The sequence below is a fragment of the Diadema setosum genome, chromosome 1 (genome assembly GCF_964275005.1).
Source record: "Diadema setosum chromosome 1, eeDiaSeto1, whole genome shotgun sequence".
In the NCBI taxonomy this organism is placed as follows: Eukaryota; Metazoa; Echinodermata; class Echinoidea; order Diadematoida; family Diadematidae; genus Diadema; species Diadema setosum.
This window is the reverse complement of record NC_092685.1, coordinates 32172973-32184499: the sequence shown is the minus strand read 5'-3', so window position 1 is coordinate 32184499 and position 11527 is coordinate 32172973. Positions and strand designations below refer to the sequence as shown.

Genomic DNA, 11527 nt, shown 5'->3' with positions numbered 1-11527 from the left:
CTCGGGAGACGGCGATCACCACCAGGCATGAACGTGCGAAGCACCAGGGAGCCCTGGAAGCACCCAGTTTGCCGAACAGAGCTGTGGTTGGTTGGTGAAGCTAAGTAAGGTGGACTGGTGACGACTAGTGGTAGTGCATGGTGTTACGGAGTCGGTAGAGCTGTCTTCACTGTGCAAACAGAACGAAAGCCTCGCCTTCTTCGTTCTTGGTATCTAACTACAATGTAGTTACTCGTAGACGCGAAGTGCTGTTAGTCGTGACCACACATGCACTCTGACCACTTCTGAATTTGTCGGTAGAGTTGGTGTAGATGCAGGAGTTCAGGGCTGGTGTAGATCAAGATCTAGACTCTAGTTCAGTGTTGGGGAATAGTCCTGACATTCCAACATAACTGCATGCCGTAGCCAGCTGTCCCTTTAAATTCTCTCGTCTTTTTCTCCAGCAAGCAAGTCGGCCACATGCGCGCACAGCTAGCCGTATCAGCCACTCTTCGATCTTCTATCACCACGTACCCGTGGGTGGTACCAAATGTGGCAGCGCATACGTACGGTTTTGAGAGTCCCGCGTTCAGCGCGAGAGAGAGCTTTTAGTACGTGTAGTAGTGATTCGATACTATAATAGTCTGGTTTACAAACCCTTAATAACTGTAGTCCCTCTCACAAAATTTCTCCTCCATGGCGACGAAGTCGTGGCCCGCAACAAAGACACCCCTTTTACCGAAGGCAACCAGAAAAAGCCATCTCAACCCGCTACTTCTTTTGTCATTTATTTAGGAGACATTAATATTCTTTGGAGCGAAATACAATCTGTAGTACAGCATGTGGTCTGGAAATCATTCTATTGATTCGATTGCGCAAGCGGGAGTAAATCACTGTCTTTACACAAAAAGTTATGTAGTTCTGTGTCTTGACACAGTGACGTGTTCATGATTTGATAAACAGTGTCATTGCTGATATCATCTAATTATTTGTTTGGTTTTGGAGTATTATATTGAGTACTTATATTCAGTCGATGTAATACGGTAATATCAACTCAAACATGGAGTGGAGTTTCAGTGTAAACTGTAAACTGGATGTTGACGAGAATACAAAATCATGATTTTCGTATTGCTTCGATTTGGCAGGATATCAGTTTCTGAATGTACGGTATGTGTTTCTCTCTCTCCCTCTCTCTCTCTCTCTCTCTCTCTCTCTCTCTCTCTCTCTCTCTCTGTGTACCAGAACTACCAGACACAGCTTGTTTCAACGTGTTTTTACCTGTTTTTGAAAAGCAAGGGATATTATATATAAAAAGGGTTGATGGGAGGATCGGCAAAATATTTTTTTTTTCTTTTTAAATGACGAAACAGAAACTAGAGTAGATTTTGATATTCGATAACAACTGCCTTAAATTTTTACTGATCTTTGCTAAATCTACCGTTGTGACAATGAAGAGACCTGAATTTTAGGTCACGCAAGTAAAAGTTCGACGAGGATGGGATTCGAACCCACGCGTGCAGAGCACAATGGATTAGCAGTCCATCGCCTTAACCACTCGGCCACCTCGTCATGACGAAGACTCTAATTGTGGATGTCAAAATATAATTATCTTTATTTGATTATTGCGATACTGCGATGTCAGGTGGGCTCTTGTATACTAAAAAGAAACGTCACTCCCCCCCCCCCTCTCTCTCTCTCTTTCTCTCTTTGGACTTGTCTCGATGCACTCATGTTCTATGACCACCACTGGCATACAAACAACTGTAAACATTATGTAATTAATATTTTGTGTAGGATAATACCCCAGTTCCATATAAATTTTGTCTCATCGGTCACTTGTCAGAAACAAGTTTGTTGCTTCCGGCCACCAACCGAAGTGTATCGGATCGCAGTCTGATTAATTCGACTGGTGTTGGCTGACTATCAGGTCAGTGTCAGACGTGTCGATCGATGATCCGATGAGGCAAGATCGTTCGATCACACGTGACATGTCTCATAATAATTGACCTAATAGTCGACCAACACAAGTTAGATTCATCAGACTGCGATCCGATACACTTCGGTGGGTGGTCAGAAGCAAATAACTGCTTCCGACGCGAGTGAGTGATGAGAAAGAAAAAAAATATTCCAGGAATGGGAGTATAACGTCGTATTTCAGACTGTGATATCAGCAACAAACGTTCTACCTTAAAATCAGATTCAAAGCAAGTTCAGTCTGCAATTCATTGTCTCGCTGATATACGTCTTTTGTGCACGAGTTCAATTTCTAAGCTTCAGATGACTGGACGTGTGTAAGTGCAATCCGAATTGCCCATGGTGTATAGTGTCTGGATGGTCAGTATCTTTTTAAATGCCAAACTGTTCTGATATTCTCTATTTATACATGTTCTTCTAATCATATTACACGTAGCTGCGCAAATAATAATAAGAAAAGAATTTAGTACAATAATTATTGTCCATAATCCTTTTTTTTTTTTAATGCACCCTTTTGGTGCGACTTGCTGACGTGACGGCAGCCCTTTTCATATTGCGCAAAGGAATTCCAAGGAATACATAAGGTGTCATGACTTTGGGCCCCCACTTTTTTTAACCCGGAAGTACGTAAGTGGCACTTAAAAGAAATAGATAGAGATAACGCGGTAAGGTTCTGAAACCCTTTTTTTTTTTTTTGCTTGTCAGCTCATGAAACCCGAGTGTGCCCCCCACCACTTTTGAAAACGCTCCGCCGGCCCTGGTCTTACCAGTTGAGCCGGAGTTGGGATTCCGTTACGTCATGTGCATTTTCTTTTCTTTCTTTTTCCCCCGCTGTTCGCTATTATCATTTTTCACAGATTTATTACGAGCTTATCTTGGATTTAAAGTTAGTTTTTTTTTCTTTCTTACAATTGTTCTTCCATTAAAGATATGAATGGAAAAAAAAAAAGCTGTCAGTATACAGTCTTCATTTGGGGTGCAAGATGGATGTATATATCGTTTGGACTATTAATAAATAGGTACAGTAATGACAACTGTTTTAGAGTTTTAAAGTTGGTTAATGCCGATCTTTGCAGAATATACAGTTTTGACAATAAAGGGACTCGAATTTTAGGTTATTCAAGTAAAAGTTCGATCGACGAGGATGGGATTCGAACCCACGCGTGCAGAGCACAATGGATTAGCAATCCATCGCCTTAACCACTCGGCCACCTCGTCACTATACGAGGGCTTCAGATGTGGTTGGCAAAGTGTCTCTTTATTTGGTTATTGCGATATTACAGGTGGGTCCGATATGATACTCAAAATAAGCATCGATCTCCTCCCCCCCCCCCCCTCTCTCTCTCTCTCTCCCCTTCTCTCTTTGGGCCTGCTCACTTGTCTCGATGCACTAAAAGCCACCGAATGCAGCCGAGTACTCAGTACGTCATGTAATCTAAATAGGATATAGTGCAATCTAAAAGGTCCCTGAATATAATCCAATAATGTATGTTGACCGCCATTGATGCCTTTTGATCTATATAGGCATATACACAACCACTTTACTGGATACTTAAAGGGGAATTCCAGATTATTTCACGTCATAATATGCGTATATATACATATAATTATATTATATCGATAGTGCCATGTATACAGATTTATGGAATTTATTGTGATCATTGAGCAGATAAACAGATACACTGAAAAACCAAAAACAATTTTGTCTACACTGAACAAAAATAATAACATAGGAGGCTCACAATGCCTGGATAGGGACCTATATAGCATAATAATACCATTATACCATGCGTGCTTATAATAACGTCACCTGTGTAGAATTCGTGCATGCTTTCTACTTTTGTTCTGCTTCCTTGAGGATCCAATCATACATTCATGTGCATTCGTTTGTACATTTACACCAAGGACACGCAGTTCAGCCTCTCGGCTGCTGTGTACCTTCCTTTTGATGAAATAAACCAATATCTATCATCCTATAAATCTATCTATCTATCTATCTATCTATCTATCTATCTATCTATCTATCTATCTATCTATCTCTAATCTATCTATCTATTCTAATGTGAAGCTGCCAAGTCATCATCTTCGTTTATTGTGATTTTTTAATGAATTTTTAAAACATTCTTATTCCTCATCCCAGTCACTACAAATTCTGAAACTCTGTACCCATCAATGTAATAGGATTAACCAGTTTATAGATGTTAGGTGCTATAAAGTCTGAAAATCGGCCACAAGTCTTCTTTGAATAAGAATACGCATCATTATTTTCAAACATTTTCCTGAATTTTTTTCTTCACCCTGTTAAGCCCATCTTTAAAAATATCCTCCATATCACCTTTCTTCATATTCTTAGCTATCATCCCCCTGTAACACTTGAGCCCATCAGTAGACACAGTATAAACTAATAATGTACCTATACCTGCACTTATACAACAGCATATAACCGTTATCATGTTCCTTTCATGCAAATGTTTCTTACAAAATTTTTGCATGTAGCAATGAATGGTACGGCACATAACGGTGTTACTGTTCTGGTCAAAATACGAGGGGTGAGTCACAGCTGGAATGATATGAACAAGGATGATCTGGAGATTTTTATTTTTTTATTTTTTATTTTTACTTTATTTATTTGTTTTTTAGAGATGGGGCGTAACAGGGTGCAGAATGTATGATGCATATTCATTTTCATGAAGTTAGCTATTTGGTTATGCACAGACAAACAGGAATCAATAGAGGTCGACGTAATACATTTGGATTACAGGGACCTTGATTGCGCCATATCCTATTCAGATTACATGATGTACATTCGGCAGCATCCAAATGGTGGCTCATCCAGATAAGTGAATGGTCAAAGAGAGACAGAGAGAAAGAGAGAAGGAAAGAGAGAGGGGTGGCAGCACTGTGTATTTTGAGTATCATTATAGGGCTCACCTATAGTGTCGCAATACTTGTAAATGTATCGCAATCTAACCAAAAAAGCCATTTTGCCAACTACAGGTGGAGCCTTCGGAGTGACGAGGTGGCCGAGTGGTTAAGGCGATGGATTGCTAATCCATTGTGCTCTGCACGCGTGGGTTCGAATCCCATCCTCGTCGAAATTTTACTTACATGACTTAAAATTCGATTCCTTATTGTCTCAACGATTAATTCTGCAAAGATTGACATCCATGGTTAAAACAGTTATCATCAATATTGTACTTATCTATCATTATAGTCCAATAGATATGAATCCATAGCATCTTAGAAGAAAACTGTATACTGACAAGTTCTAATACATTGTAGTTTTATCATTCTTATCTTTATTATGGAAGACCAATTGTCGAAAAAAAAAAATAAAATCCAAGATAAGCTCGTAATAAATCTTTGGGGAAAAAAATGATAATAGTGAGCAGCGGACAAGAAAAGAAAAGAAAATGCATAATGAACGGCATCCCAACTCCGGTTTTGGCAAGACAACCAGCTCTTGTTTATTGAAGAATCCTTAAGTATAGATGATATCATAATTCAAGGTTTTATGATATAATCAAATTGCTTGACTATTTCTATTAATTCTCTACATGACTCATTTCCAAATCGATCTATTTTGCGAAATCAGAGGTAAATTTCTATAAATTATTGTCTCTCGCGTTGAGAGTCGCGGTTCGCACGGCGTGTACAGTTGGGCTGCACTGAGGTTGGGATATGAGAAAATGTATGTAAATTTTAAAATTTTAAAAAGGTAAAGAAAAATGCATAGCTCATTTCTCTTCGTATCACTTACCTTCGGAAAGTCGAAGGTTTAGTCTCCATAGCTCCTGTGCCGAAATGTTTGCAGGTCTAGTGTCACGGGATAGTGGAGCCGCAACTGGGATTATGAACAGAGATGATCTGAATGGAGGATTTTGTATAGAGGTGGAACTTCTACGAAAATGTTTAAAATACGAATGCATATTTTTTTCATGAGTATGAAGTATTTAGTGATTGGTTATGCACAGACTAAAAGGTAGCAATAGAGGTTAACATACATCTGAGTTCAGCAAACATTCTTAAATATCTTAAAATCAATTCATCAAGCACTTTGCACAAGTTCAGTCTGCAATATACATTTTTGTGCACGAGTTCAATTTCTATAAGCTTCAGAAGACTATATATATGGACGTGTGCAAACGCAATCAAAATTGCCCATTTCTATGTAATCACTGGATGGTCAGTATCTTCGAAAGAAACTGTTCTGGTATTTTCTTTTAACCCTACCTAGGCCGAACCGAGCTATTTTGGTAGATGATAGTGGGTGAGGGGGCTCCAGATCTCGACCGTGCTCAACCGCGCGATCGCAACGAAAATCGGCACACACATTGCCTGATGCGACGTTTATCATAGGTATTGACCCATATGGTATTGTTTTGTTTTGGTTTTTGTTTTTTATTGAACATCACACACACGCACAAAAAACAAAAAAAAAACAAAAACAAAAACGTAGTGTATGCATTTTCTTCTCTTTTAATTACTCTCCGACCGATGTATTACATGGACCGGAAACATTTTGTTCTGACTAGATCTCCCATATAAAGTACAGGCCTATGCCGCTGTCATACCAATCTTTGTAAAACAGCTAATGCTTATCAAACAACAGAAGTTTGTTGTGCTAAACAATCCGATTTAGCACTGTGGTTTAGTACCTTATATGCTCCCATGCTTTATTTCATTTTTTTTTGTTGTAAGTTTAGGATTTTGTTTTTTATAAACATTTATAATAATATTGCTATACACTGTAATTAGAATTCAACAACAACAACGAAAATGCACCCTGATAAACAAAGTCAATTAATAAAAACAAGTCATTTTCCATATTAGTTCCCAGCCATTTCAATCGAAAACTTAACAGTTTGTTTTTTTTTTGTTTATTCAACATGTTTATTCCAGCACCTTTACTGAAACCCTCTATGATGATACTTCTCTGTATTTTCCCCAAACATCCAAAAACATAGGCGGCATTGAGTCTACCACTATCATAATATGAGTAATTTGGTTAAAAGCTAGAGTTTTTAGAGCAATAACTCGTGCAAAATAATATTAGGCTCCTTTTGTCAACTGCCAAGATTTTTTCCCCAATGTGGATCACCCAGCCATATCATAAATGTTTTTTCTTTATCAATCTTTGGGCCTGCTACATCACCCAAAAAAAAAAAAAAAAAATTGTAACTCTTTTGAAATTTCATCAAACGTTTTTTTTTCTACATCTTTAACAAAAAATAAAGTTTCATCATCCTACTGTAACGATTTACTATGGTTGAAAGTCATACTATAATCTGCCAGTTCCATTGGCCGAATATTTCTCTTTTTCCTGACGGGCCTACTATAGGACATAAATTCAGCAGCCCAAATCAATAACAATTAATGATGGCAATGGATATCCTTGTCGGATATCTCTTTCAGCTTTAAAACTTTCCGACGTCCAGCCATTGATCAGTTCAGAACTTGAAATGTTTGTGTAAAGAATAGTAATCTATTAACAATAAGATTCACCAAATTTTAACCTTGCTAAGCACATTTATCAAAATATTCTATGACTAAGAACTTCGAATGTTTTGGCAAAATCTGCTCGCATTATTGCGTCAGTTTTACCGCTTTTTCTGACGTATATACTCAATAACATATCTTTTCTTAAGCTCACATTGCGGGCAGCTAAGCGTCCTTTCATGGATTGGACTCCGTCTGAATTCCATTTACAATTGCCAATGCCAAGTGGTGTTCTGTAGCAATCGCGAAAACTGCCAAGGGAAATATTGTTATATTTTGTTTGTTTGTCTGTTTTTTTCGGCTATTCCTAATCCACAGAGGGAAAGGAAATATAATGTGTAATGTAGCTTCGAAACCTCGGTAAGACCCGCAACTGAACAATAGAACATTCTATTATTGAAAGTTACGTGTATGACATACAGTGTAGTTCGTGAAGACCGCAAAGTCTTCGAGCATACTGCGTTTAAAAAAGAAACTAAAAAGCGATTTGCTTCGGCTACAAGACGGCGTACAAACCTTAGAAAGTCCTATAAAAACTGACCTATAAAAACCGCAGTTCGGCACAGGAGCCTGCAGGTCTAACCTTCGACTTCGAGAAGGAAAGTGATAAAAAGAGTGATGAGGAACGTGTGCATTTTTCTTTACTTGATTCTTTACATACATTTTTGCGATACTGATGCGTACCATTCCTATAATAATCATCTATCCCAAATTCAGTGTAGCTCAACTAGACGCCGTGTGAATCACGGCTGTCAGCGCGAGCGGAGCATTGGGATGTATGACTGCAAGTTTTACCCCAAAGTTTACCCCTAATTCTAACAAAATAAATTAGTTTGGAAGTGATTCATGTTGAGAAGTAACAGAAATAATCAAACAATTTGATTTCAAATTCATATAAAATTTAAAATATGATCATGTGTGTGTGTGTATGTGTGTTTTCAACCAACGGCTTGCTATAAATTTTTTCTCGGGTTTTCTCTTTTCTTTCCGACAGTTGGTCTGCCATGATAAAGTTAAGAAATATTAAAAAATGTCATCAAAGTCTTCTTTTAAGATCAATCATAGATATATCAATATTGGACTTCTAACAGTCTAATAGAATCTGATGTACATCTACATGAAGATGCACAAGTAGTGATTTACACGGGGAAAAGACCTCATGATTCCATAGTCTCCTTTACATGGAGGAGGCGGTCAACTGAAATGTTAACTAAAAGGCAGGCAAGTTTATATGCTATCCTTTCTATCTCTTTCTCTCTCCCTCCTCTCCCCCCTTCACTCTGCAGACATACACACATGCAAACATGCACATACAAACACCCCTTGACATCATCTGTAGACTATATACAATGTATGGTCATGATGTATGGTACAAACAATAAACATGGATGTAACTGCTGTTTGATGTTGTCATGATGTAGCCATGGCTGGACTGGCAATGATTTGACTGAAGGTGGAAGTAAGGCATATACTGTATTAGCTATAGCCTCCACTTCAGTCTCCACAGTGACAAAATCACAGCAAGGTTGACTCTGTAATTAACAATTTATTCCTTATGATAACAAAGGACCACGATAGTCAAGAGACAGTGGGTACATTGGTAAGCAATATGATTAAAACTTCCTCTTTTATTATGTATACAGAACAAACCTAAGTTATGATGCAGTGACTCTTTGCCCTTTTTGAGTAGCTATAGTGTCCCCACAAACCAAATCTCCATTACACCGAGATAACTGAATATAAGAAATACAAAAAGTCTTCATATAATGGGGAGAGGCATCTGTTCATTTTTCCCTTCAGAAAATATCTGAGCACCAATAATCAGTGAAGTGTTGCATCAAAGCTGACTTGACTTTTAAGCTCTCCAATAGAGATGAGAATTGAAGAAATTAGAGCAGTAGATCAGATGAATAGACCTAAAAGCATTGGTACATCTTTTATTTGAGAAATTCTACGAGACTATCAGCATGTATTCTTTGAAATTATAAATGACAGCTCTGTAGCATAATTGAACTCGACCATTTCACATCAGTGAATGGTCCACATTAGTTCTTTTGATTTCAGATAAAAGCATCTCAGATTTTTAATCACTATTTTCAATAGCAGATTGCAAATGTAAAGTGCACTTTGAGGCATTCTATCACCACAATCTCAATGTACGGGATATATTAAACACAATGCCTTGCTATGGGTTGGGGTGAGATGGAAAGTCTAGAGAGTTCAACAAAATGCCACACATAATGCATAGTAGGGTGTTAGTTTACTTGAAAATAAATATCTTTTAAGTTGCAACACTTGATACTGGTATGGTTTCACACTGAGATACTCAGTTGAAAAACAATCTCACTGCAATCCTTTACTGATAATGAAAATACAAGGGGGAAAAACACCAAAAATGATGTCATTATGAGTAAAAGGATCTAATGGTCAAGTGTACTATGGATGGAAGATGGCAAAGAAAGTCTCAAACTCAAAAGGTCTACATAAATACCTCCCAATTACAACTCAAATATCTGTTTATCCGCTATATATTCAAGTCTGCAAGCATACTGGCAATATACCTAACAGCTGAAAATCGTCATTCACAACATGGTTGCCACTTTCAATATAAGTCGTCTCTAAAACCTCTTGAAACATTTGTGTGGTGCCTTTTGCAGTTGAAAATGAAGCATTCAAATGTCTGGTCCAAATATCCATTTCATGAATTTTATTCTATGCCATTCCAAAGAGTATCTGATGTTAGTAAACATGTACAACTGCTTCGCATAAAACTTATCTATATCTAAATATATCGCACACAGCCACAAGAGGACACAATCAGTTATTCAACCCACTCATTAGTGCCATGTTGCTGAATTTTGTAGTTGAAGCTACACATCACATATTATGTTTTGCTGTCATTTCTCTTCCTGAACATAACATGTGTTATACACAGTCTCAAACCAACCATATACGTGAATGTCAGCACTAAACTCTCAAACACAAGTAACCTCTACCCCTCTGGCTTCTGCAGAACTTTCACATTTGCCCGTTGGATGTACATTGTCCCCTTTAAAAATCTGAAAGGTTATCTCTGAAAAATGATTCAAAAGTCTTGAAAAAAATACCTGTGAAGGGCTACAGTATGAGTTTGTGAGTGTGCAAGAGATACCTTCTTGTGCCTGACTCCTGAGCTTTGGCTCATGCCCGCTGACAAATAGTGTGTGCTATCTCATTGGTTGAGAAGTGCTCTAAGGGACCCTATCTGATTTAGTGGAGAGTACTGTACATGCTTTACAAAGCAACTGTAATGCCTCTCTCTAATCCCACCAGAGAAAATAAGACAAGCAAACAAGGAATTCTAATGTGTTGAGAGTCTACAAAAGTATCAAAATGTCCCACTAATGTCAACAAAATGATTCTAAAAACACAGCAAGCAACAATATCCACTTTAAGCCAGATGAAAAACAAGTGATAACCTATACAACTCTACAGAAATTCCCACATGCCAAGCTTGTCATTTCCAGAGGATCTAAAATGCAGAAACATTGACTGGAGACAACAAACAGTTAAGACTTGGAAAATAACTCACAGGATCGCTGGTGTGATCTAGCGGTCAAAATTACTACCACGGATGTGTAAATACTCCCTAGAGCACTTCTTCCTACCATACAAGCAACGAAAGGCACTGCATATTGGTATGTTCCATACTTTCAATTTACATCTTATGCATAAGGTTTCTATATGCGTATCGTCAGGCCATACATTTCTTTAATACTAGTCTTGCAGTCTTGCATCAAACCAGTAAGACTGAAAGCAGTAAGGAATTCAACCTTTACTTCAAACCTCACTAGATATATTCAAAATTCATACTACTGAAGCATCTTTAAAGTCATATTGTCAACAGATGTTATCTAATAATATCGTAGTTGCAAAAACTTTAGTCAAATTCTAGAAATTTACCTTGACTGTTGACAGCAATGATGCATACGCAAATAAATCCAAAAGGTGAACAAGTTAATTTTAAACCTAAACCAATTATGACAGAACTTCACTGAGCACTAGTTATGTCAGTAGGTGAAATGTCAAATACAGC

General features: G+C 37.8%; 3 non-coding genes across 3 annotated transcripts; 1 reads left to right on the top strand and 2 right to left on the bottom strand.

Annotated features, from left to right (window-relative positions):
- Positions 1-1466: 1466 nt before the first annotated feature.
- Trnas-gcu (transfer RNA serine (anticodon GCU)) lies at positions 1467-1548 on the bottom strand. The gene has a single exon. It is a non-coding gene; the product is annotated as a tRNA-Ser (tRNA).
- Positions 1549-3089: 1541 nt separating this feature from the next.
- Trnas-gcu (transfer RNA serine (anticodon GCU)) lies at positions 3090-3171 on the bottom strand. The gene has a single exon. It is a non-coding gene; the product is annotated as a tRNA-Ser (tRNA).
- Positions 3172-4966: 1795 nt separating this feature from the next.
- Trnas-gcu (transfer RNA serine (anticodon GCU)) lies at positions 4967-5048 on the top strand. The gene has a single exon. It is a non-coding gene; the product is annotated as a tRNA-Ser (tRNA).
- The last annotated feature ends 6479 nt before the right edge of the window (positions 5049-11527 follow it).